The sequence below is a fragment of the Gavia stellata genome, chromosome 3 (assembly GCF_030936135.1).
Source record: "Gavia stellata isolate bGavSte3 chromosome 3, bGavSte3.hap2, whole genome shotgun sequence".
Lineage (NCBI taxonomy): Eukaryota > Metazoa > Chordata > Aves > Gaviiformes > Gaviidae > Gavia > Gavia stellata.
In genome coordinates this window covers 30,929,109-30,955,407 of record NC_082596.1, presented here as the reverse complement: position 1 = coordinate 30,955,407, position 26,299 = coordinate 30,929,109, and positions in this window count along the sequence as shown.

Here is a 26,299-nt window from a genome sequence, read left to right as displayed (position 1 = left end):
AGTAGAGTAGAGTAGAGTAGAAATAGAAAAGAATAGGAATAGCTCAGGTTGGAAGGGACCTCGAAAGATCATCTGGTCCAACTTTTTGTGGGAAAGAGACCCTAAATATTGGCCCAATATTGGCTGGCAATTTGTACTTACCTCATCCTATGTAAGGGCACTGGCCATATGTACATGGGAATAATAATTATTATTAAGCCTATATTATTGTTGAGGAGTTTTTTGTTGTTGTTATTTCTAATTTCAATCCTCCTTCTTCCAAAACATAGGATTTGCTTTTGACTGAGTTTTTGGGAACAAGGGGAAGTGTGCTTCTAGGCTGCATGGGGGGGTTTATGTGTGAGCTGTAGGCATTTACGGTGGTTTTCATGTTGAAACAAGATCTAGTTACAGGAGTTCTTGTGCGATGGAGAAGCAGCAATCAAGGCTTGGTAACTGCTTTGGGTATAGATACCTATATTCTGTCATACTCACATTGTGAGCCCTCTTCTGGATCTGGCTGTCACATCCTCCATCAGATGTAATTTAGATTTAAAATGTTCGAGGACCTAATTTTTGAAAGTACTTAGACAAAGTGAGACCAATAGCAGAATGCTCAAAATATCTGATTATATTACTTTTCTAATTCCCACTTGTGTTCCATCCATATCAGCTGATTCTTACATGCTATTATGTATCTGACTTCATCTGTCGGTGCTTGGATAACTGTAGTCTGCCTGTACATCTCCCTTGTTTTTCTTTAATATTTTACTTTAGTTTAAGAAGTCATGCTGATGTGGGGGTCAAGAAACTTTGGAGAGCCAAGCTACATGTAAGGACAGTTGCTTTCAAAGCATACCATAGCTGGCGGTTCAGTTTCATTTTGAATTGTGAAGGTCTAGTTTTCTTTTTAGGCATGCTACGTATTTGATGTCAATATTATCTTGTGTTAGTGTTCCACAAGGGAATTTTAGGCTGGTATGCTTCTTTGACATGAAAGTGTGTGTGCTGCAATAGCTCGCTATCTAAGCATGGGAAACGCAACCCTGAAGACACTACTCTGCATATGCAAAAAAAAAGAAAAATGTCTGCTGATCTTGCAAGCAATATGATAATACGTTCCAGATACAGAAGGCAAGATTAACACTTAAAAAGAGATTGAACAGTATCTTAATTGAAACACAATCTCCAGACTTTAACATTTAATGCATAACAACATTCACCACTGGTAATACAGCAGTGATAATGAACTGAAATAACAAATATATCAATTTTTTTTCCCTACTGATAAACCTTTACAAGACAGGTTGCAATCTCTCTCCCTCTTACTCGCTTTCAATTTTGTAGCATCACATGTAGTATGTATAAACTCTATTTAGACAGATAATTTGCCACAAAATTTTTCGCAATGTGAAAGGTTACTTATTCACAGAACATCAAGCAGTAAAGCAGAAAATGTCTGTTTGAATGAGATTTTCTTTTTTTTGGTGTGTAATGTCATATTCTCTGCAGTACAGGAGGAAGTAAATGCTGTTAGAAGCAGTGAAACTCATTTCTTCTTATTATTGTAATATTGACCTTGGCATTTTGTAAAATAGCCCTCTATTTAAAAATAAAAAATGAAAAAAGTAAATGAACTATTCAGATTAGGAAACAAATGCTTAAGACATGCTTAGGGACCAGTAAAGAGGACTCTAATTTCCTGTGTTTTTTTGTCCTCTAGGGTTTTGAAGTACAAAATCATACCCAGCCCCTGGGAATTTCAGGTCCACAGTACTCTCTACCTTGTTTTAAGCAGCAGAAATAGATGCTGGAGATTTTACAGCAAAGATGTTAAAAACCCAAGCCCTCCTATTAAACACCTAAAACATTACAAGCCATATCAATATGTAAGAAAACAAGAAAAATAGAAAATAATTAAAAAATAGAAACACTTAAAAATATCCTAAATACAACATCGCATAGCAAAAAATCCCCAAACTTGAAACATGTTCTTCTTAAAGAAAAGCACCCTGTGTTTTCCTGCTACTTATAACCCTTTGAATGTCTGGATGTAGTCTCACGTGGTGGGTTGTGCTTATGTCATGGGCTTATCTCAAATGACTCAGAGGACTTATGTCAACCAGAAAAAAAAAGGACAACTAGTGTGAGGGTGGAGAAGGGTGTATATATATCTCTTCCTATCCCCAGGTATATTTGCAGAGGTGAAAAAAACCCTAAGTGAAACAAATGTACAAGTCTGATGGATGTCAGAAGGCTGGTAGGGGTTTTTTGCCTTCTGGTTTTTTTTTTAATGGAAAATCCCACATTTCCAGGATGAGAACAAGAACCTTATTTCACCATTGGTCTATCTGAGAAAATTGGTAGCATCTATATATTTCACATGTTTTATGCTAGCCTTCAGCACTTCACCACCATATAAAAGGAGAAAAGAGAAAAGTCTTTCAGGGAAGAAAGCCTGCAGCATATGCAGAGTAAATCAAAAGAGTAGAAATTCAGTCAAACTAAAGGTGAGTTTCACCTTGCAGATTAAGACACTCAAGTCAAGATGTCTGCATATAGGATTGAATTTACTTGCCTGAACATAGGCATCTTGAGACATCTGAGGTTACTAAGGCATATAGATGCCAGCAGCATGGAGCTATGAGGTAGCTGCAGCTTTCTGGAACAGGGCTAGGATGCAGGAGGGATTCTCCAAATTGTCTCCTATGGCACTATGTACCTATGTTTAAGCAACTGAATCTTTCACTAGGCATCTACATAAAAACTGCTTGTCTAAACCATCATTATACCTAACAGTAATGCAATCATTGACAAAATGTAGGTCTGTTGTAAGTTGATGTGAATATACCTCTAAGCTCTGTTGTCTGTGTATAGTGGGTACTTAGACAGCTAGTACATAAACAAGCTGACATATAGGCACCTAATTTAAGTGTCTTAATTTGTGAGCTGAATCCTACCCTTTATCTATTGAGATTTAAATAAAGTATTGTTTATATCAGAATGTGAAAATCAAGATTTCAATGACACAGCTAAAAAAGGACTTAACATATTCCTGAATAAACAAATCTCAATATCTAAAAGAGATATCCATCAACTTAATAGAGTCCCAGTGACTTGATTTTATTTTATTAATAAAATGCAAAATTCAGATAATGCTTGCAGGCTTCATTTGGACTAAAAAAATCAAAGAGAAAATAATTATATCAAGTTTAACATAGTATTTTTTATATAAATGTGAGCTCAAATCCAATGCCAAATGACCTCTGATTTTTATGTGAGGAGAAGGATGCAAGAGTTCTTATTTGAAATAACAGACTTTCCTGAATGATCCATTTTTATCAAAAGCTTCTTGCAAGTGAAAAAAATTGGGAGAGTGTAATGATGCTTATGAAAAATGATATCAGGAAATTTCTGGGGTTTAGGAAATTCACAAAAGACCCCAGTCAACTGGTTGGAAAGTTTGACTTCACATGAAATACAGGAGAATTAAGTGAACGTTTCAGAGCTGCTCAGTTCAGATTCTCATTTTCCATTCCAGATAACTTGCAAACAGGCACAGTTCTGGGGCATCTCATGTCACAGATCAGTGCTTCAGCCCTCAGGTTGCAGAGTAAATGACTGATTCTTACGTAGGTCTCAGCTGTACCCCAGGTTTCTGCTCTAGTCAGTATGGAGGATAAAGCATGATCTAGTGTGAATACACCTGTGTAAGAAAAAAAACCCACTACCTAAATTGCACCAAAAACTTTTATTGTTTTTTAATAGAAAGGCAAACTACTATTGATACAAAATGCAGTCAATAAGAACAATTTGCCACTGTAGCATAATTTTGCATTAATAAAACATTCTTGTTGTGGATATACATTTCCTCTCTCCCCTTTGGAAGCTGTTACACTTCATAAAACTACTCTAATATTCACTGGATGAAAGGGAGAGGGTCTGACATTTGTCCCAAGGCTGAGGATAGTAGCCTTGAATATCGCAAATCAAAATCTATGTTTGTGGCTACCTTAGAACACCAGAGTAAAAACACCCGAGTTTGGGTTTCCCACTGAACAGCAAGGCAGTGCCTGTTCTGAGGTGCTTCCTCTCACTAGCTCACTCTATTTCTCCTTTTGCTTTAGTGCTAGAAAGTCATATTCCATTGAAACTAGAGTGGACACTCAAAGTGACAAAATGTCAAAAATTGTCTGGACTCTTCCTGTTTCCACCTGGTCTGACAAACACCTCTAAATCATACCCAAAGGACCTAGTGTGGCCAGCAGGAGTAGGGAGGTGATCATGCCCCTGTACTTGGCACTGGTGAGGCCGCACCTCGAATCCTGTGTTCAGTTTTGGGCCCCTCACTACAAGAAGGACATTGAGGTGGTGGAGCGTGTCCAGAGAAGGGCGACGAAGCTGGTGAGGGGTCTGGAGCACAAGTCTTCTGAGGAGCGGCTGAGGTTACTGGAGTTGTTCAGTCTGGAGAAGAGGAGGCTGAGGGGAGACCTTATCGCTCTCTACAACTACCTGAAAGGGGGTTGTAGAGAGGTGGGTGTTGGTCTCTTCTCCCAAGTGACAAGTGATAGGATAAGAGGAAATGGCCTTAAGTTGTGCCAGGGGAGGTTCAGACTGGATATTAGGAAAAATTTCTTCACCGAAACCCTAAACGGTTGTCAAGCATTGGAACACGCTGCCCGTGGAGTGGTTGAGTCACCCTCCCTGAAGGTATTTAAAAGACTTGTAGATGTGGTGCTTAGGGACGTGGTTTAGTGGTGGACTTGGCAGTGTTAGGTTAACAGTTGGACTTGATGATCTTAAAGGTCTTTTCCAAGCTAAACAATTCCATGATTCTGTGATTTCCAGCAGTGGAATTTCTTTGTTCCCCTGACTGAATCATTGCTCATTAGTCTTATCTTTAGTAACAATTTTCCTTCCTTATACTATGCAGGCCCAGTGAATCTTGGGTAATATGACTTCAGACTCAGTACAGTACTTATGCACACATCCTGTGGTAGATTTATTAAGATACAAGAATATGAATCTCAAGGGCAGCACATACAAGCCTGGGCAAGTCTCTTTTACAGATTCCCTTTTAATATTATCATTTCAAAGGATCATTTTTCATATCCAGTCATAAATTTCCAAAAGACTACTTCATTAAAAAAATTAAAATTAGGCCAAATATGGGATTTTGGTTCCCAGTTATGCAATATACAACAGTCGTATTGTCTCATGTTGGTGATAAAGTTCATAAATTTACAGGTCAACATGGACATGGAAAGGCAGGGTCAGGGACTTTCATTTGCGGATGTAGTAGTGCTACCAGCTGTTATATAGCTGCTTTTGCTTTGAATATTACTGTGCTTCTTAATACTGTTATAAAAATGACAAGGGTTTTCCTTTTGATAATTCATTCTGATCAGTCTTTTTGGTTTGGAATAGCTTTTCTTATTGAATATAACTGGCTGTTTTTATTGCTGCCATTAACCACCACTCCCGTTCTTTTCCTTCTCTTGTTCCTAAATACAACAAAAAAAAGGCCACACCACAGCAAAAGTGTTTAAAAAAACGTTATTTTTTAAAGTTTAAATTTAGAAATATAAAATAGAGAGAAAATTCAAGAAAATATTTGTAAAAAAGTTCACCTATCACTTTCTGATAACGTCTCTGACTGGAATAGTGACACCTTGTTAGACAATGCTTATAGATTTATGCAGCAGTTTTTCTTCCCAAAATGTTGCAGGGGCTGCTCAGGTGAAGCCAGCTCCTGTCTAACATGGTAAGTTTTTTGTAAGCCACAGATATCTAAGTAAAAAAATCTTCAAAAGCTTTTAAAAATAGAATAACTTAGATTGCAGAATAAAGACTGATACTGAATCTGCAACAGTTCAGATTTATTCTATCCTAGTGTTGAGTTTTTAATTTGTCTGGAAAAGAACAGAAATACTAGAAACCTGTGTTGCAAAACATGACTGGCAGTCACATGTTGAGGATGAAAATTTAATTCTACATATACGTGTTCTTTCAATTGTCGGAAATATGTGAACTTGTGACAGACAATATATTCAGCCCACTTCATAATAAAGAATGGACTGATACAAAGATTAATGAGAAGGGTAGAATTTTAATCATTGTCTTTTTATTCAACACAGAGTCGATCCTGAAGGTAATTACATGGATAAAGCAAGTCTGCCTTTTTGAACAAGAAAAGGATTATTTAATTTTTTTTTTTTACTGACCCTTTTTGGCACTTGTTGGAAGTTTCGTTCCTGAATAAGAGTTCTCTTCTACAAACAGAGAGCAGTATTTTACCACGGAGACTCAGGGAGCACTGGGAATTGTTTGTATTTCTGTCACGAAATTAAAGTGGTTCTGAAAGTAGAATATCACCTTGAAAAGGTGAATAGACTAACTTGTTAATAACCATCTTCAAGAGCCAGTTGAAGTGGACAAGAAGGGTGCATCAGAGCAAGAGAAATCCCCAAGGAAAATTTTAGCCAGCTCTGACTTTTTACACCTAAAATCTCCTCAGGGTAATAATAGCACTGTGTCCATTGCAAGCAGCCCCCCGGCCCACAGGAATAGCAGAGCACAGAAACTGGCAGAAGGGTTAATTCTGCTCCTCATCTTGCCATTACTTTTAATAGGATAGTAAGGCAAAATACATTAACTGTTACTCTGATATAGCAATGAGTAAAGCAAATTGTAGGGTACATCCTTAAGTATTTAGATGCAACTGAAAGATCAGTCCTACCTTGGCTACTCATGTAACGTGAAACTTGCGTCTACAGAAGTCAGAGGTCATCGCATTTCTCTGCCTCAGTTTCACTATTTTTACGGTGAGGACATGATCTTTATTTATTCCTTCCTAAAACTGCTGCAATGATGACTTCACTAGTAATCACAGACAACTATGAACAGCTGAAGGACTATGAAAATACAAAGTTTTTGTTCCTGTTGTTGTGTTGTATAATACATTGTTTTCTCATCCTCCCTACTATTAAGTATCGAATGTAATTTGTACAATAAATGTATTATGGCCTTAATCCATGCTATTATAAATTTAGAAGCCGTAACGGTGTGCTTTACTTGCTTCATAAATATACATGGCTAGCTAGATTTAAATTCTTTTTTTAATTAAAGTGAGGGGGGCAATAGTTTCCCTTCAGCTTTCTGGTTGTGTGCCAGCACAGAGCTTTCCTGGGGCTTAGTCTTGGAGTCAAAATGTTCTTAACACTTGACTTGGGAGCAGCATTAACTCCCATATAAGTGCATCTTCTCCATTAAACCCCTAGACCTCCCTTTATTGTCAAGATTAAGCAGAATCTCCTCTCTACTGGGGCTAACAATTCCTTTTTATTTAAAGATAAATGAAACTCAAACACCATAAATATCACAGGCAAAACAACGCAATACAGGCTTACTTGTATGTTTATAGCCTCATATACATTTATAGTTCTGCACAATTTTTTAATTACTTCTGTTATTAAACCTCCTTATAGAAGCAACCAGAGTTTGTGAAGAAAAAAACTAATGTTTAGCATTTCATAACAAAAATAACCTTCAGCAACTATCTGACATTTCTCAGCTTGCCTTGAGTTTACTTCAAAGGAAAAAGTCAGTGGGCAAAACCTGGAAATTCAGATGCCTCCCAACCTTATCCCCAACTTAAGACTTCAGATAGCTAGAAAGGTTTCTAGCTTTAGCTGACCATTTTCTGTGCAAGCAAAGAGAAAACAGAGGGAAAGAAAAGTGAAAAGTATCATAATAAAGCTGAATGACATTTTCCCTTTTTATTTTTAGCTTGTCTGCTTTGTGGGAGCTGAAGGGTGCAAAGGGCTATAAGCTTGCCTCCCGCTTGTGAAAGGCACCAATTGCATTTGATAGCAGCAAACCGTGCTCTTGTGCTATGTTAGCTGAAATTCCTCCTAGGATTCAGAAAAGATCCTTACTTCACACTTTCCAGATCACGGTATTGTAAGGAAGGGAGATTGTAAATGTGGTGACCAGCAACAATAATCTTACTAACAAGGTATGTAGAGAGAACCACACATTCACGCTAACATGAATATATACTGCATTATATATTACTGCATTAAGGAATTACAGCATATATTACTGCATTAAGGAATATCACCAGTTTCACCCATAGACCATATTCCAGGCAAACTTTCATACAATTTATTGTGTACATATCAGTCAGCAGAAGTCACAATTCTCAGGCTACTCACTTCATCAGATTAGTCTGGGACTTTTTATGTTTAAAGTAGAAGAGCAGTGATATCAATTCTTCATAAATACATTATAATTTCGTTCTTACTCACTGATTTCAAAACTGTCTATCAAGACCAAAAATGGTAGATTTTTTCTGCACATATTTGTAAGACACAAGTTGGTTTTTTGGTATGCAAGGTGATACTATAGCTATTTAAATTGTGTGTCTGTTGAAATGCAGATAACTAATCAACAGCTAATAACTGATCAACATCTTTAAGATATTTGTTCAGAAGTGGTATTCCTCCTTTCTTTGACCTAAAGGAATTTTCTCAATGAGTGCTCTTACTTAAGAAGCTTTTAACCGAGAAAAAGCCATCAGAGCAGACTGTAGTTAAGTATACATTTGGCGGCTAAGAGTTCTTGCACAGGATGGTTAGGAGAATCTGCAAGACAGATCCTTACAGATTTATCCCAAAAACTGCTGAAACAACTGCAAGTCTGTCATTATCATGCAGCAATTTGGGCTTTGCTCCAAATGAGTAGAGCCTTTCAATATGTGCATACTCCTTTCAATATGTGCATATTGCAACCGTATTAAGTTGTTTACGTGTTATGGAATTTAGGTGTTTGCTTGAAGTTGATTGCTCAAAGTTACCACTGTCAGATGAAAAATATAATGAGAGAAGAAGGGGACTAGGATTTCCAAGGTAAAATGAGCAGGACAGTGGTAAGACAGTGCAGGAAAGGAAACTTCTGTGCCAGGGAGCGGCCCACGGGGAGTTCTACAGAATCAGCTTTAATGAATGTTCCAGTCTACAACCTTTGTACAAAAGCTGAGATCTGATAGGGATTGCTAATAGCATAAGACTATCCTTTATCATTTTAACTCAAAGGAATACATCATAAATGAAATGAATGACAGCAAAGACTGAAGTAATAGAAATGGCCTGAAATATAATAATGTAAAAAGGCAAGGCCAGGAATGTGGGGTTACTTAATGAAACCTCTAATTATAATTTAGGTGTTTATCAGTAATAGATCACTGAGAAGGAGGGGGACCTCAGGATCACCCCAGAAATACTATCAGGCACAAATATTTTGCAGCCATGGGAAAGACAGGTATGTAACTAAAATTTATCAGAGATGTTTTCAGCAGAGCAAGGGTATAACTATACCTACTGACCAGCCACAGGCAAGGCCTCATCTTAAATACAATACCTTTGCTTAGGAAATGTGATTTCAAATGGAATTAAGCGCAGAGAAGGGCTCCAGGAGAGCGTGCAAGGGATCGTTTCATTTAGCCTAATAAACTGGAGGCTGAGAAGGGGAGAATTGCTGTGAGTAGGTAGAAGAGTACATGTAAACTCTAAGGAAAGAAAAAAAAAAGAAAAAAGAAATCTGAAATATAATTTAGTCTGGTCAGTAGAACAAATGCATCTAGAATGGCCCAGAATAAATTTTGATGGGAAGTTAGATACTGGATCATTAAAGCAGTGGAGTTCTGGAAACGCTCCCCAGAAGTAATGGAAGGAAAAAACCTACCTACTCTCACAATGCTAGAGCTGGCATCTGTGAGGGATGGCACTTCTCTTCTCTTGTGACCAGCAGGAAGCTGGATGTGCTTCTGGGAAGCTGGGGCTCAGCCATTTTCATCTCATCCCCAACAAGTAGTTGGGGAATTCACTCGCAGATGACAAAGTCAGTATATTATATATATCTTGGGATAGTTACTCATATATTTTAATAGGGATTGAGAAGAAATTTCTGTGACGATCAAGCAGATTAAGGTTGAAATTTCTTATTTGCTTTCCTCATAGTATCAAACATAGATTATTTTCACAATATTTTGCAAGCCGGTGATACTGCACTGCTCCAGTGTGTTCAGAAATCCTCCAAAGTTAAACATCTGCTACCATAGTGGTAGCATACTGATTTACCAAATCCCAGAGATTCAAGAGAGCAGATGGAGACTACATCTCAGCAGATGAGATCACTTTACCTATCGTTGTCCTTTTTACCTAACAAGATTCATGAAATCATTTGCTGATTTTTCAAATGAATTTTTTCAAAATGCTCTAAACTGTCCGATACTAAACTTAGGTTATAGCTGAACAGCTACTTCTATAAATAAAAACAGTGAAATGATATTTAATTCCATTACTTCACTGGTTATTTCATCCTTTTTTCTATGACACAACCAAAAGCATAAATTTGCAGAAATCAATATTTACCCATATTAAAAAAAAAAAAGAATAACTGAATGTTTCTAAATAAAAATAGAAAAAAAAATGAGTGAAAGATCACTCAATTGTTAACTAAAATTGAGACTGTCAGTATCAAAGTGGCTTCTTCCAGCAAGGCCTGTAACAAAAGAGAATACACAATTCTGAAAGATGGTCACAAACCTATTAGTCGAATATGGTAAGCTGACCTTGGCATGGCCAGTCTCTGGAAATTTAAATAGTCTCAACAAAGGGAAAATAGTCTACTAAGACTTCAGTGACTATCATTATAGTAAAATAAGTCTTTAGTGTGGTTCCTTTTTACACCTTTTCTAGCTAGTAAATTTACTTGGCAATGACAGTTTATTTCCTGAAACTTAAAAGTGAATGTCAAAAAATGCCATTTGAAATTTTTGAAAGTAGACTATAACTGCCTTTTAAGTTTTCTTGACCAGCACAGAAAATATGGAAGAGCTATTAAACCACTGTTCCCCTAATAAACATTAATTATAAGACAGCAGGTGATTAATCACTGATAATGAGCTATAAATGACTTTTAATGGTCAGCTAATAGTGTCATGGGCCTTTAATACTGAAAATAATTAAAATTAATAACAGATTGTATGGTGAATATGCATGATAAAAACGCACTTGCAGTACAAAAAGCAGGCACCCATATATGGGAGGAATATCTTTCCCTGTAATCATGACACTTTATCTCAGTGCTTAGGGCACTTGTAAGGGGGGAAGACCTGAATTATTGTCCTGGTTTTAAGGACCATTTGAAACAGGGCTTGAATTTGGGCTGCAACTTACAACTGTTGTTTTTTCCTCTGAAGGTGAAAGTCCTAACGAGCACACTGCAGTTATCCTCCCTTGTTGTTCTTCCTGGCACAAAAAATCTTTAATTACAGCATGGAGAGTGAATCCTTAATGGGAAAGAAAGCTTTTCCATCACGTTTCCATTTCTGCAACAACCTATAGATGATTACTAAGGCACTCTTTTGAAAACAGAGATATGATTTGAAATCTCTCCCTGGCTGCAAAGAAAATATAATCCTGGCATTTCCTTCCTAAAGATTCTGTCTCCTGGGGAGAAAAAGGGCAGCAGCTCTTTAACAGAAACAGAGTTATGGCCCTGAAAGTGGTTTTGAAGCCATTAATACTGAGAAATGTTTTGACCCTTAATATTGTTCAGAATGAAAGGGCTTGTCTGCATGTCCTGTCCCATTGGGTTTCTTCAGCACCCTAGCATTCAGCTGGCTGACTGCTGTGAACCAAACTCTGTCCATGTGCACTGTGGTAACCTGAAGATTTGCCAATTCTGGTGAATTCTCTCTGGCGAATTCTCTCTGGTGAATTCTCTCTTCTTCTCACAAAGCACAGCATGGTTTGCATCTATAGGGCTAGATTTTCTCCTGAAACAGGTCTAAGATTTGTCTTCAAACACGTCTCATCCATTCTGACTGGTTCCTTGAATACATCGTCTCCCAAACCCTGTTTGGCATTGTTAGGAAAGTACTAGTTTGTCCAGGCCAAAACCATGTCAGGGAGTGTGCTAACAATTAAATAGTACAGGCAATTGTAGGATGGTGCTTGAGCCCATGTTCTGCTGATCATTACAGATGCTGGGACCAGGATCTGCACATTAGGTCTTACCATGCTGGTATTAAAACAGGTTTTTCAAGGATCCTCTTCACCATTAGTAGCCAAATTAATAATTAAGAATTCTAATGTTAAGGCCATATAGAAAAGCAATTTGCTGAAGGTAAGAAAATTCATGGCAATTTGGGGAATAAAGTTTTGCAAATTTTGTTTTGAACATAGTATGTAAAAGCTACCGGTAAGTATAGGGTTTTATATGTCAAAACGAAAAGAAACAGTTCATCAAGGTGGGAACACATGTGAATTCAGTCTCTAAGTGGTCTTGATTTTGCAATAATTTTCCTACTTTACACAGTTCCATTCTATTTTTTCAGCCCTGTCGACATGCCATGTTGTCATGCCATATATTAAGCCCTGATCAGTCAAACGTTTACACAGGTGAGCAGCTTTAAAAATGCCAGCAGCCACAATTAAGTGAATTTAACTGCCCATGTGAGTAGTCTATTGCATTTTCAAGCTTTTCTGAGAGTTCACATGAGATTGCAAAGTTTTTGCAAGTGGTACAGTAAAAGTGAAATTCTGGGTTTTATTCTAATTTTACACCAGGGCTATTCCATTCACATCAGTGGAGCTACTTCCCCTTTGCAGTTATGTAAACAAAAAGGGCATAGTGTTCAGCGTTTTTCTGGGTGCCGTACAAACAGAAAACATAATAGATTTTTAACAAAACCCTCAGTCATCTAGTCATCTAGTCTAATTAAGAAATCACACAGAACACCACCAAATTAATATTATTGATTTTTACTACTTCTTCAATTGCTTTTTGGATTAGTGAAATGTTCTTAGTAATTGTAAATCAGCAACTTGAAAAGGTCATAGAAAGTAGGTGAGGAAGGGAAGGAGAAAAGAAATTCTGGGAGCAGAGATGCAGGGAAGAAGGAGAAGGAGTGAAAAATAAGAAAAATATGAAGAAAGTCAAGAAACAGAAGAAGAGACTGGGAGAAGAAAGGGAAGAATATAAAAACAGGAAAGAGAAGAAGTAGAAAGATGAGATCTATAGTAATCATCTTTCAAGTTGTCTTGGATTAGATTTTTGCGCTTTTTTGTGTTTGTTTTTTTTAAATCAATAGATTGTTCATTTATCAATAGAATAAAACAAAAAATAAAAGGCAAATGTGAAATATAACAAAAAGTTTTAGTATCACCATTCAGCTGACAGTGGTGACAGTTATAGCCAATGTCCTTACGGTCAAATAATGAAATAATAATGTTGCATTTATATATGCCTTGTCAATAAGTTTAAGGTAATACTCTACCAATAACAAAAGGAAGATTTTTTCTTAATCAAAATTGAATGTAAATGATAGAAAAACAATCATGATGTTGCTTTGGTGCTATTTTCAAGGCCGAAGATTTGGCAATATGACATATTCATTATTATTATTACTATTGATAATAATAAATGTTATTAATATTAATTATAATATAACAGTAATCTTTGTGATTAAAGATCATTCCTTACAAGGACATCCGGGGAACTACAGGCCTGTCAGCCTGACCTCGGTGCCGGGGAAGATTATGGAGAGGTTCCTCTTGAGGGTGCTCACAGGGCACGTGCAGGACAACCAAGGGATCAGGCCCAGCCAGCACGGGTTCATGAAAGGCAGGTCCTGCTTAACCAACCTGATCTGCTTTTATGACCAGGTGACCCCCTTAGTGGATGAGGGAAAGGCTGTTGACGTTGTCTACCTGGACTTTAGTAAAGCCTTCGACACTGTCCCCCACAGTATTCTTCTGGAGAACCTGACGAATCGTGGCTTAGACAGGTGCACTCTTCGCTGGGTAAAAAACTGGCTGGACAACCGAGCCCGGAGACTTGTGCTGAATGGGGTGAAATCCAGCTGGTAGCTGGTCACAAGCGGAGTCCCCCAGGGCTCAGTTTTGGGGCCGGTCTTGTTTAATATCTTTATCGATGACCTGGATGAGGGGATAGAGTGCACCCTCAGCAAGTTTGCAGACGACACCAAGTTGGGCGGGAGTGTTGATCTGCTTGAGGGTAGGAAGGCTCTGCAGAGGGATCTGGACAGGCTGGATTGATGGGCCAAGGCCAACTGGATGAAGTTCAACAGGGCCAATTGCTGGGTTCTACACTTTGGCCACAACAACCCCATGCAACGCTACAGGCTTGGGGATGAGTGGCTGGAAAGCTCCCCCGCAGAAAAGGACCTGGGGTTGTTGATTGACAGCTGGCTGAATAGGAGCCAGCAGTGTGCCCAGGTGGCCAAGAAGGCCAACAGCATCCTGGCCTGTATCAGAAATAGTGTGGCCAGCAGGAGTAGGGAGGTGATCGTGCCCCTGTACTCGGCACTGGTGAGGCCGCACCTCGAATCCTGTGTTCAGTTTTGGGCCCCTCACTACAAGAAGGACATTGAGGTGCTGCAGCGTGTCCAGAGAAGGGCGATGGAGCTGGTGAGGGGTCTGGAGCACAGGTCTTATGAGGAGTGGCTGAGAGAGCTGGGGTTGTTCAGCCTGGAGAAGAGGAGGCTGAGGGGAGACCTTATCGCTCTCTACAACTACCTGGAAGGGGGTTGCAGAGAGGTGGGTGTTGGTCTCTTCTCCCAAGTGACTAGTGACAGGACTAGAGGAAATGGCCTCAAGTTGCGCCAGGGGAGATTCAGACTGGATATTAGGAAAAATTTCTTTACTGAGAGAGTGGTAACACAGTGGAATAGACCGCCCAGGGAGGTGGTGGAGTCACCCTCCCTGGAGGTATTCAAGGAGTGTGTGGACGTGGCATTGTAGGACGTGGCTTGATGAGCATGGTGGTGTGTGGTGTGGGGTTTTTTTTGTTTGTGTGGTGTTGTGTGTGTTGTGGTTTTTTGTTTTTGGGGTTTTTTTTGTAATGGTTGGACTTGATGATCTTACAGGTCTTTTCCAACCTTAGTGATTCTGTGATTCTGTGACATCTGGGTCATTTGAAACTTTCAGATAATTGTAGTGTTTAGCGTGAAAGCTCATATAAGCTTGCTGCCAGATTTCAAATGAGAGCGAAAACCAACCTTCTGACTGCTTGTAGTCATTAAAGAGCAGAAAATACTTTTTGGAAGAGTTGCACTGTAGAGCACCCACTGTGCTGGACAAATTCCAACGTGGAAAATTACATTCTGCCTACTGATGATCGCCTCTTCTATTTCAAAAGGCAAGTCCTGTATTTTACCTACTGTCCTAGATATTATACATGTGGCTAACCTGGAGCCTGATGCTAAATCCATCACACGCTTATCTACCTTGCTGAATTGTCACCCTGATCCGTTTATTAACTCTATTAAAGAAGTGTCCCATTTTAAATCAGTGGGATGGCAATTTAACTTCTGTATAAAATACAAGAAAGTATTACATGTAACATTCAGGTAGAATTTTAGAAGCTAATAATTCAGGAAAGTGACATGCTAGGTTTCTTGTATTAATGATACCTCTGTCTCAATATACTTTTCCTGTATCCTGTGAAGCACATTTAAACACATAGATAAGATGCTCTTTCTTAAAACAGCTGAGTACTTGCACAGTTTTAGGCACCTGCAAAACCCCTTTAGCTTTGAGCTGCAGATATACAAATTGCATTTTTTATTTATAGAGAGGAAGGATGTGAACTTTAAAAGCTCAAATTACTTAATTGGTCTTCTGCCAACACTGAAGCTGGAGCAGATTTAGAATAACGTTGAACCCTTCCACAAATCTCAATTGCAAAGGCAAGTGATTAGAACTTCCTTAACTCTTTCTAAAGACAGTCATGTTGAAACGGAACCTGTCTTTTCAAGTAATAAGGTGAATGTCAGTGGAAAGGATAATGCATATGTGCAAGCTACAATAGCAATGTACAGCTCCAGCAATCCCAGAGCTCAAGAGACAGCAGCTATAATGGTTCGTCAAAGCACTGTGGGATTGTGCAGGAGGAACAGCAAAGTACAAGAAGATCATTGTCATTATTTTAGTAATAGGGCTCCAATTAAGACAGGATTGTTTTTTCCTTACTTTGCCTTGTAATTATATATAACATCCTTGATAAGATTAAGCACTGTTATAAATTCTGTATTTTTGCTTAGCTGAAAATAACAACTGTACGTGTTTTCACATGAGCAGATAATTTAAAATCTCATCATCAAACTCATGTGTCAGGACTTCTTCAAAGATTAAAATCAGTCTGATTCTGTTTCATGTTCAGGTATATAATTTTTGCAAAGGAAAGAGACATAATGATTCCATGGCAACACTTTAAATACATCAGGTCTAAGCCTTGAGAAATACTGACATAAGTTTAACAGGAATGTTCAACTATTCTTAAGAAAAAAGGGGTTTGTTTATGCTTCATATGTATATATATGCAAGTACATCTAGTATTTCTTGTTAATGATTAAGTGAAATTTACTCTATACACCAGTGAATCTAAAGACAACCCCCCATCCCCACCTTACGTATTGTACAAAATCTATTAGAAGATGGACATTTAATAGCTATACAAGTGTATCTTAATGAACCTTAGGTTGGTATAGCTTTCCTCGTAATTGCTGACAACTATGTTGCTTTAGGTTTAAGATCATGCATGCTTATCAGAGATGCCATTGACTTGTACTTGTTCTGTTTATTGATTGCTTAATTAGTTTCCAAGATAGCTAATCAGGGACAGATGCAAGTGTTTAAGCATCTCTTGCTGTGTCTTACTCTGAGCACAAAAATGTGGAGCAGCTGTGTGATTTGAAGAAATAAATTAACCCCACTGTACTGAAGTAGTTTGAATCATGGTATAGGGTACAATGTTGGTGTAGCAATACCATCTATAATGTCCTAATTCACCTTCCAAAAACTAACTGGAAAGAAGGCTTTCTTGGCTTTCCAAATTACAGTGCAAAGATCATCTTTTTTCCTCTTCCTTCTACACCATTGTTTACTAAATGTAGCCTTTAACAGTCAGAATAAAAAGGTTTTTGCTCACACTAGCAACCTCTAGGGATTTCTCTGTCACAGAAATAAAATCAAGTAAATGTCAATGTTCTTAGTAGGGAACGTTATACATCACGGGTGAAGCTGGGTAAATAATGGACCATGGAGGGTGGGATCTGTCTCAGAAATTTAAAAACTCAGTTTAAGCTAACACAGTGTTTTGTTTTGATGAAAGCAAAATTCTTTGTTTGAAATTGGTTCTTTTAAAGTGGTATTGAGTGTTTATCTTGAATAAAATTACAGAAAGTATTGAGAAGAAAAACAGTTTCAAACTAAAAAATCCAAATGTTTTTGGATGGAAAGCTTGATATTACATTTATAGATTTTCTGAGACACTGCATTCCTTAATGAACAGTTTAGCATAACTGATGCAAATTCAGATTATTTGGGCTTATAGAATCTGCTTTATAAAACAAAGTGCTTGGTGTAAAAGGCAGCACACAGCTCTACCCATAATAACACTAATACCATGTATAAGAATAGTCTGGATGTCTAAGCATCGACCTAAGTTAGGTATTACTAACTATTTCCCATGCTGTTAGGTATTACTAACTATTTCCCATGCTGTTAAAATCTAAAAAAACCCTCTTTTCCAGTTTTGTCCTCACAAAATAAATGAACCAGAGACCCATTCAGAAAACAATTTAATGAAGTATTTGATGTTATTATAAGAAAGAACATCGACCGCGGCATAACTGTTTACATGGAACTCAAGTCTTCCAGTGATGCCTGATAGTTTTACCAGGGGTTCGAAGTACTTTTTATAATTACTTTTTAAAAGATGATCAGGAAAGCACGGCACATCAGCAGAGAGCTGTCAAAGTTTAACACATGTTTTCTAGCCCTTTTCCCAATATAGGCTGAAGAGTCTAGTACTCAAAAGTATGTCTTTATTTGAGAAACTGCTCTGCCATGCTACCCACAGCTGTTTAATATGAGACCAGAGCAATGGTGTTCAAGGCTCCTATTGTAGCTGTAGGCAGGAGATATCTGAAGATTCGCTTAGCAATCAATCTCACATTTAAACTCCAAGGACACTGAACCAAGACAGCACTTTAACAGGAGTCAGTGGAGAAGAAAAGTAAAAAAAAGGAGAAAAAAAAGAATAATTTGTAAAAATCTTTACTAAAAATTATTTGTCACAAGTGAAACTTTGGAATACAGAACATCTTAACTGTTGTCAGAAAATACATATACCATTTTTATTCTCAGTAAATATATCAGCCTATGATTAACTTACACAGATCTCTTTTACATTTTTTTTCTTAATTTTTTTTCTTTATTTATTTTTTTTCTAATGCAACATGTATGCAAGGACATCTATGCACTATCTAGTAATAGTGCATTACTACTAAAATATTGATTCCTGTACCAATCACCATTTAAAAAAAAAGAACTAACTCAGAAGAGAGCATGCTTGAACCTAGTGCCTGCAAGAGGCTCTGCCTGCTAGTTATCACTCACCACTATTTTGCCTAAAATTCTGAAATCATTCATAAGATAATATCAAGATAGTTCATGATTTTGAAACTCCTTAAATTGGGTAGCGATCCTTTTTTGTCTTGAGTCCTACTTTTTCCTGAAGTTTTTCTGCTGCTGAAACCATTAAGGATTCAGATTTCATTCTGACTTTGTTTGCATGATAAAAATTAACCATTTTGCTAAGTATTCCTATTAAAGGACATAGCCAGGGTGGGCAACTCCTATACATGGACAATTTTATAATTTTACAAATCTAGAGGTTATTTTATTACTTGAAATCAGATTTCAGATGAAAAATTTATTAGACTGAATTCAGCAGCTCTTAGAATAAAAATGCTTGGCCGTTTCCATTTACCTACAACATCACAGGTGAAGTTAAGATGCTTCCAGTGAAGCTTCTTAGCTTTTATTTCCTCATCTATTTCTACTTTAATATGAGCAGGAATAATAATTCCATAAATGTTGTGAACTTACATTCAAATAAACATAACTGAATGTGGGACATGGAGCAAAACAAACTCAGGAAATGTTAACACTACACTGTATTTTTAGCTGTTTCTTTTTTACGTCAAAAGGATCATGATTCTGATTACTAGGACTAGAGAGAGAACATCTTACAATCGTATCTTTGAAGAAACTGAAAGTTAAGCATCTCCAGAAGAAAACCAAAATATGTGTTGATTTTTCAAAAAGTGTACAATAACCTAAGAAATTTTGTTGCTAGAATACAGAGAACACAACGTGGTGGCATTGCAGTCTGGCAAAGAAAAAGAAAAACTGTGGAAACTTAAGAATATCTAGTAATAGGATCAGAGAATTAGAAGACTGCAAGATTTAAGCTCCCCTGCAGAAAAGGACCTGGGGGTGTTGATTGACAGCCGGCTGAATATGAGCCAGCAGTGTGCCCAGGTGGCCAAGAAGGCCAAGAGCATCCTGGCCTGTATCAGAAATGGTGTGGCCAGCAGGAGCAGGGAGGTGATCGTGCCCCTGTACTCGGCTCTGGTGAGGCCGCACCTCGAATCCTGTGTTCAGTTTTGGGCCCCTCACTACAAGAAGGACATTGAGGTGCTGGAGCGTGTCCAGAGAAGGGCGATGAAGCTGGTGAGGAGTCTGGAACACAAGTCTTCTGAGGAGCGGCTGAGGGAGCTGGGGTTGTTCAGGCTGGAGAAGAGGAGGCTGAGGGGAGACCTTATCGCTCTCTACAACTACCTGAAAGGGGGTTGCAGAGAGGTGGGTGTTGGTCTCTTCTCCCAAGTGACTAGTGACAGGACTAGAGGAAATGGCCTCAAGTTGCGCCAGGGGAGGTTCAGGCTGGATATTAGGAAAAAGTTCTTTACTGAGAGAGTAGTGAAACATTGGAATAGGCTGCCCAGGGAGGTGGTGGAGTCACCCTCCCTGGAGGTATTCAAGGAGCGTGTGGATGTGGCATTGTGGGATGTAGCTTGATGGGCATGGTGCTGTGTGGTGTTGGGTGGGTTGGTTTTTGGTGTGTTGTGTTTTTTTTTTTTTTGTGTGTGTGTTTTGTTTTGTTTTTTTTTTTTAAGGTTGGACTTGATGATCTTACAGGTCTTTTCCAACCTTAGTGATTCTGTGATTCTGTGATTTACTTGATTGTATTTGTGTGACTTGCATAGCCAGGTCTTGTAGTGGTTATGGGACATATAATACAACACTCAGTGCAGTACCATTATAATTCTCTTGCAAACCCTAACTACAGACCAAAGCAGTAAAAATTACTTGTGGCAGTCATCTGTTCTCCTGAGTACATAGTGCATCAAAATCATCATTTAGTGTCAACACCAAGAGATTTCACAGCACAGTAAGAGGTTACGTATTAGCATTAGGCTGTCCAGAAGACATTGGATCTAAAGGATGAATTTAGTAAGTCTAGTTGTAGTCAACACCAGGTCCCAACTCTTAATAAAACTAACCTAGGGAAAAGGAGAGTTTAGAAAAATTCCAAATAACAACTGGGATATAGAGGAACATTTGATCATGTTATTACTATGCCTCAATATCTATTTTCTAGAAAGGCATCTAACCAACACATTGATTTTCAAAAATAATCTGCTGTACACTTCATTTCTTGATGCAATGAGATCACACACCAAGCAATGTTCAGAAAAGTCAAAAAATAGGGTATTTTTCTAAATGCTAGTCTAAGATGCTCAGTGTTATGTAAAGGAACATTTCATTAGTTCCCTTAACTTCATTGAAGCTCTTCAAAACTACCTGCTTAAAATGGACAAATAAATGGGTTACTTAATAAAGCTCCAACATCTATTTCTAGCCAGCCTTAAATCATTTTAAACTGACAATCAAACTTTTTTCCAAACTTAAAACAATTGAATTCCTAGAGCATGGATAGATGTTTGAGAAGCCAATGACTTTCTGCTCTCCCTCGTGCCACTCAGGAAGCATTCGGAGATAACATAGCATGAGTGCTTCAGCAAACAGCAGGAAGAGCCAAGAATAAACAGTTCCTGGAGTTTCCAGTGGCACAGGCAGTAAGTAGCAGGGTAACATTGCCTCCCTCCATTTGCCAAGAGCATTTCAGCGATGATGTCCTGTATCCTTGGAAATGTCAGGATTAGTTAATTTCCAACACTGCAAGTCCACGCTTTACAAAAAGTCTTCTAGTGTTGCATAGTTTAATTTCCAATCTACCCCAGGATTCCTGTCCCTGATAGTGGATGCATGCATAGATTAGATAGCTCTGCAAGAGTGAATTCATGTACGTCTGGTTTTAATTGCAAAAGTGGATTTATTGGTGAACAGCTTTTCTCAGTACGATAGTTACTATTAACTCCGTAGCCTCTGGAAAATTGTACTATCTTTTATTTAAGGTAAAAATAACTCACTAAAAGCATATGACTTCAAAATTTCTTGGACTTAATAAATTAAAATTTTTCAGTCTATGCCTGAACAATGGAATAATACCTTTCCAACTCCTCAAACTGCTGAATTTTAAGTATTCAAATAAATTTCTTTGCCCAATGGGATTTTTAGAAAGTCACAAGACAAATATCTACTTACAATTTGGGCCTGTTTTGAAAATATTTAATACTGGGAAAGAGCAGAATGAAAAAGAAAAAAAGATCAGAGAATTATAACAGCAACATCATAATGTAGTTTCTTTAAAATTCCAAACATTTTTTTAGTTTTCTAAGGTGGTGCAGATGATAACTAGAAATCTACTTTGGTTCTGGTGAAGCAGAAATTTTCTCATGCCAAATCCACCTTTTCTGACAGAGTGTAAAATCCTGTTTATTTACTGGAGTATAATAATTTTTTTTTTCTTTTATGCACATGCATCACAGTGCATTTACCTAGTTAAGAAAGAAAACTCATGAAAAAAACAAATACTTCATTGAGAACTGTACCCTGCTGTCCTTACGGTTACCACAGCAAATATGTCTGGACGACCTTGTTTTCAAAACTTAATTCCATGAAAGTATTAAACTGTCCAGCTTGTCATGTATGGAACCATAAATGTTTCCCGAGTCTTGAATATAACTTTAAGTTATATTAAGTTTAAGTTTCAGTAATTATGTAGTCTGTATGTTCAGAAGGAGAAAAGTAACAACCTGTTCACAGAGTCAAACAGCTCTTAATGATCTATACTTAATGCAATTTCAGACATTGCTTGCCGGGTGAGAGAACAACACTGAAGTGTAAAAATAAAAAGAAGAATCTCATTCCCCTCTCCAATCTGCTCAATGAGAAATACAGGGATGGCAGAAGCAGCACTTGGCGTCCAGGTAGTCGTGAGGGTGTTCCAGTCCAACTTCAGGACGGCTCAGCAGCTCAGAGGACTCCACAACACTTAGTTAATGCTGCTTAAACAGCATTGACTTTGGCCCAGTTACCATGCACTGAGCTGCACTAAATATGATGCTGCAGAGAAGAACTGATTTTTGGCTGTTGAAGCCCTGTCCTCCATTATGCTGAGAGAGCTCAGCTGAATACCCATGGAGATGCTTCTAAGGTCTATTAAGAGGGAACAGCATGGAGCTTGCAGTTGCATCAAAGATACTGTATCAGATCAGTGCTACATAACAAATTACCACAGTCTTAAAGAAGAAAGAACAGCGTGAATATGGGAGGCTGATATAATTAATGTTTCCACTTTAATAGTTATTATTCGGAGAGTTTTAGTTTCACAGTATGGAAGTAGCTCAAAGAAATATTTCTGTTGGGTATTGTATTCTTAGTGTTGACTTATAGACAATCATTTGCTGAATCAAGTTCCAACGTTGATAATGATACTCAAAACTATAAACACGCCAAAATAATTCATGCTTTTTGATCTTTTCTATTTGTCAGAGAACTATTTTTCTGTGTATTATACTCACTGATTTATTTTTGAAAAGCTTGTTGGTTTCTGTGGAGTCTAACTAACATCCAAACCTCTTGACAATATGTCTTAATTTTTTTTAAGAAAAGCAATAACATAGGAACAATCAATTTAAAGTTCAAAACAGTTCCTTTCGTAGTCTCTGCTTATGGAAACAAACATCCACCATGCTCCAGGCAGTTCTGCCTGGGCTCCTTTCAAAGGAATCCTGCCATTCATGCTACCTGCATGCCAAGCTGCATGCTGCATGCTCCATTCATGCCAGACTCTTCTCAGTGGTGCCCACGGACAGGACAAGAGTGGACACAAATTAAGAAGCATGAAATTCCATCTGAACACAAGAAAAAAACTTTTCTATTGTGACGGTGGTCAAACACTGACACAGGTTGCACAGAGAGATTGTGGAATCTCTATCCTTGGAGATACTCAAAAGCCATCTGGACATCGACCTGGGAAAACAATCTAGCTGACCCTGCTTGAGCAGGGAGGGTGGACTAGGTGATCTCAAGACGTCCCTTCTAACCTCAACAATTCTGTGATTTTAGAGTATCATGAAGAATTCTAACTCCATGCCATGATAAACTAGCTGTGAAATGTGCAGCTTCTAGTTTCTGAGAAAGTTCAATGAGTACTTGCTTGGGACCGCTGCACCACAACAACCATGCAGCAGCAACTTCATTTTATTTCCATTCTGGTCACATATGAAAACTTGCTTGCTTGTGAAGCCACGTCTCTCTGTGGACTTTACAAGCAGCTGAGATACATAGCAGTATTTATGGTGAAACTTCATTGATATGAGTGCAAGGTGATGGTCAAACAATACCAATCTGAGGTTTGCAGTTTTTAAAAGGCACCCACAGTGCATGTCTGTGCCAGGGAAGAGCAAGAGGCCAGTTGATCCATCAGGGAGGATGAGCCGGGAGTTGAGAGCAGGTATGGCATGGGTAGGGCAGTGCCCTTCCTGATGATGCATCAGGGCAGGGTGGTGAGAGAGACAGGGTCCATCAACAGTCCCAGACAAGGTGAGGTAACAAGTCAAGTCCAAGGTGAGCCCAAGGATCCCTTCAGGAAAGGTAGGAAGGCACGGCTGGATACAAGGCCACCTACAGCGCAGGTGCAAGGTCTACCCAGGAAACCCACAAACCAGGACAGCAGGAGACAGGTTTGGGCTCAGGGACACCTACAACTTAACTCAAGGCAGGTCTGGGTGTCCAGGCATGAGCTTGAAAAAAACCCCTATGCCATGGGCAGAGGGGGTGGATGTTAGCAGTATATGCTACTTTTATGTAGTGTTCATATGTATCAATGATCTGAAACAATTTTCATTAAACCAGTTATTTTGGTAGGTGTGTTTGCTGCTTATGGTCAGAAGTATTTATCAATCATTAATGCAATGTATTTATCCTTTCCTTTAGTTTTCTTTCCTCCTTTAAAGATATATACTATCTAGTGATTTTCACTTTTCCTCTAGCTAGCTGGCAGTTATATTGCATATATATATTGCATATAATATATTGCATATAATTTTTTAAAGAAAATTCCATATATTTCAGAATATTTTTGTTAGTTTTTTTCTATTGTTTTTATTATTTTGAAGCATAGAAGAGGAGAGATATGAATGAACTGCTATATGTTTGCTTGTCTATTTAAAGCATCTTTTTTGAGCTTCTCAGAATCCCAGCCAGAAGAAAAGCCCTGGCAGTAAGAGGTGGGATATACATGAAACCAAACAAAAATCAGATAATTAAACACACTGCCTTTTTCTATGTAGCTAGCAAGTCTACTAGAAGCATGAGTCTAAATCCTGTTCTGTAAAAGCAAGTCCTTCCACCAACTTTAGTAGACATAGGTCATGTCCTGGTGCAGCACAATCTGAAAAATGGAGAAAAGTCTGTTGGCAAAGAGACGTTTTGATACACAAGGTCCAATTGATCCTTAGATGAGAACTAAAAATTAACTTGTGGGTTGCAGCCTTTTCAGTCTGATTTTTTATTAGATATAAATAATCTTATTTTTTTCCTCTGAACCAGCTTTTCAAGGGCTCTTCTTGTAGTTGTCATGCAGTTTTAATACACAATGAACATTCATTACAGCAACATTAATCTGGCAGACATTACACTTCAAATAATTGCTGCCTGCCTTAATTCCTGGTTTGTCCTTTTGTAAGTATTAATTACATATGTCAACAATAATCATTTCAGAGTAAGATAATTGCAGGTATGGAAAAAGGTTACTCTTAGCAAATATGTGTTTGAAAGATAATTTCTTCATAGTATTAGGTTTTTATTTAGTTCAAGATCTTCTTAAATTTGTTGGAGGCCCCTTAGCTTAGCTGTATAAACAAAATGGATAATCCATTAAAATTTTTTGTGTATGCGTTTATCACACTAGCTAGCAGATTTGGATTTTTTATTTTTCATAACAAACAAGACATGCAGATGTTTGTTGGTGATTTGGAACAAACTTATAGATATTTATAGATATTTATTTCACTCCAATATGTTAAAAGAACTACTCAATAATATGTCTTTTTGAAGACTTATACCACTTTTTGCCAGATTGTCTCAACTGCAATAATTTTGATAAAAATTTCCAGTGCCAATGCCATTGCTCATATTTTCATCATATAGATGCTCAGCATTCTGTTAGCTATATGTAGATCCTATGTATTTTTCAGGGTCTAGAAACATGCCCTGCATCACAAATTTGGCATGACTTATTTTTTTAGATCCTTCTTGTTTTCATTTGCTTTACTTACAAAGTCAAATCAAGTGTGTCTTCATCATCCATGACAGACTTATATAAATATCATTAAAAACATGAAGTGAAAATGAACCAAAAACCTCTCTAGTTATTTTGATACAGCATCTCATTATATTTTCAGGCAGAAAGCATCTCCTAATATCTTATACCTTTGCAAATTAGAAATCTTTTAGTGCTATTCCTAATGGGCATAGAGGAGAACTGACCACTATTCTGATGTAGTAATAAAATTTTACATGCTGGAAGACTGCTTTCCTGTCACCACTTCATCTCCTTCACAGTGGACATTTCCAGTTTCTTCAGTTTTTCTTCAGAGGTCATGTTTTATAAACTTCTGATAACTTCACATACCTGAGGTTAGTATTAACCTCCCAGATCCCTCCAATTTGTCTTTGGGCATACTGGGATCCATGTCCTGGCTGAAGCTTCACCAACACCTAGTAGAATGACATAGCACCTCTCTGTTCCTCATAAAACATTTCTTTTTAAACCTGTCAGAGTGACATTGACTTCTCTTGAAACAACGGCACGTTGCTATTGTTTGACCAATAAGCATTTTGTGGGCCAGTATAACTTCTAGGTCATTTTATGCTGCACTGCTGCCTATCTACTTTTCTCCAAATATTTCATCATCTGCTCCAGCTCCCTAGATCTCATCTTTTGTTCTTGTTCAGCTCAGCCACTTGCACCA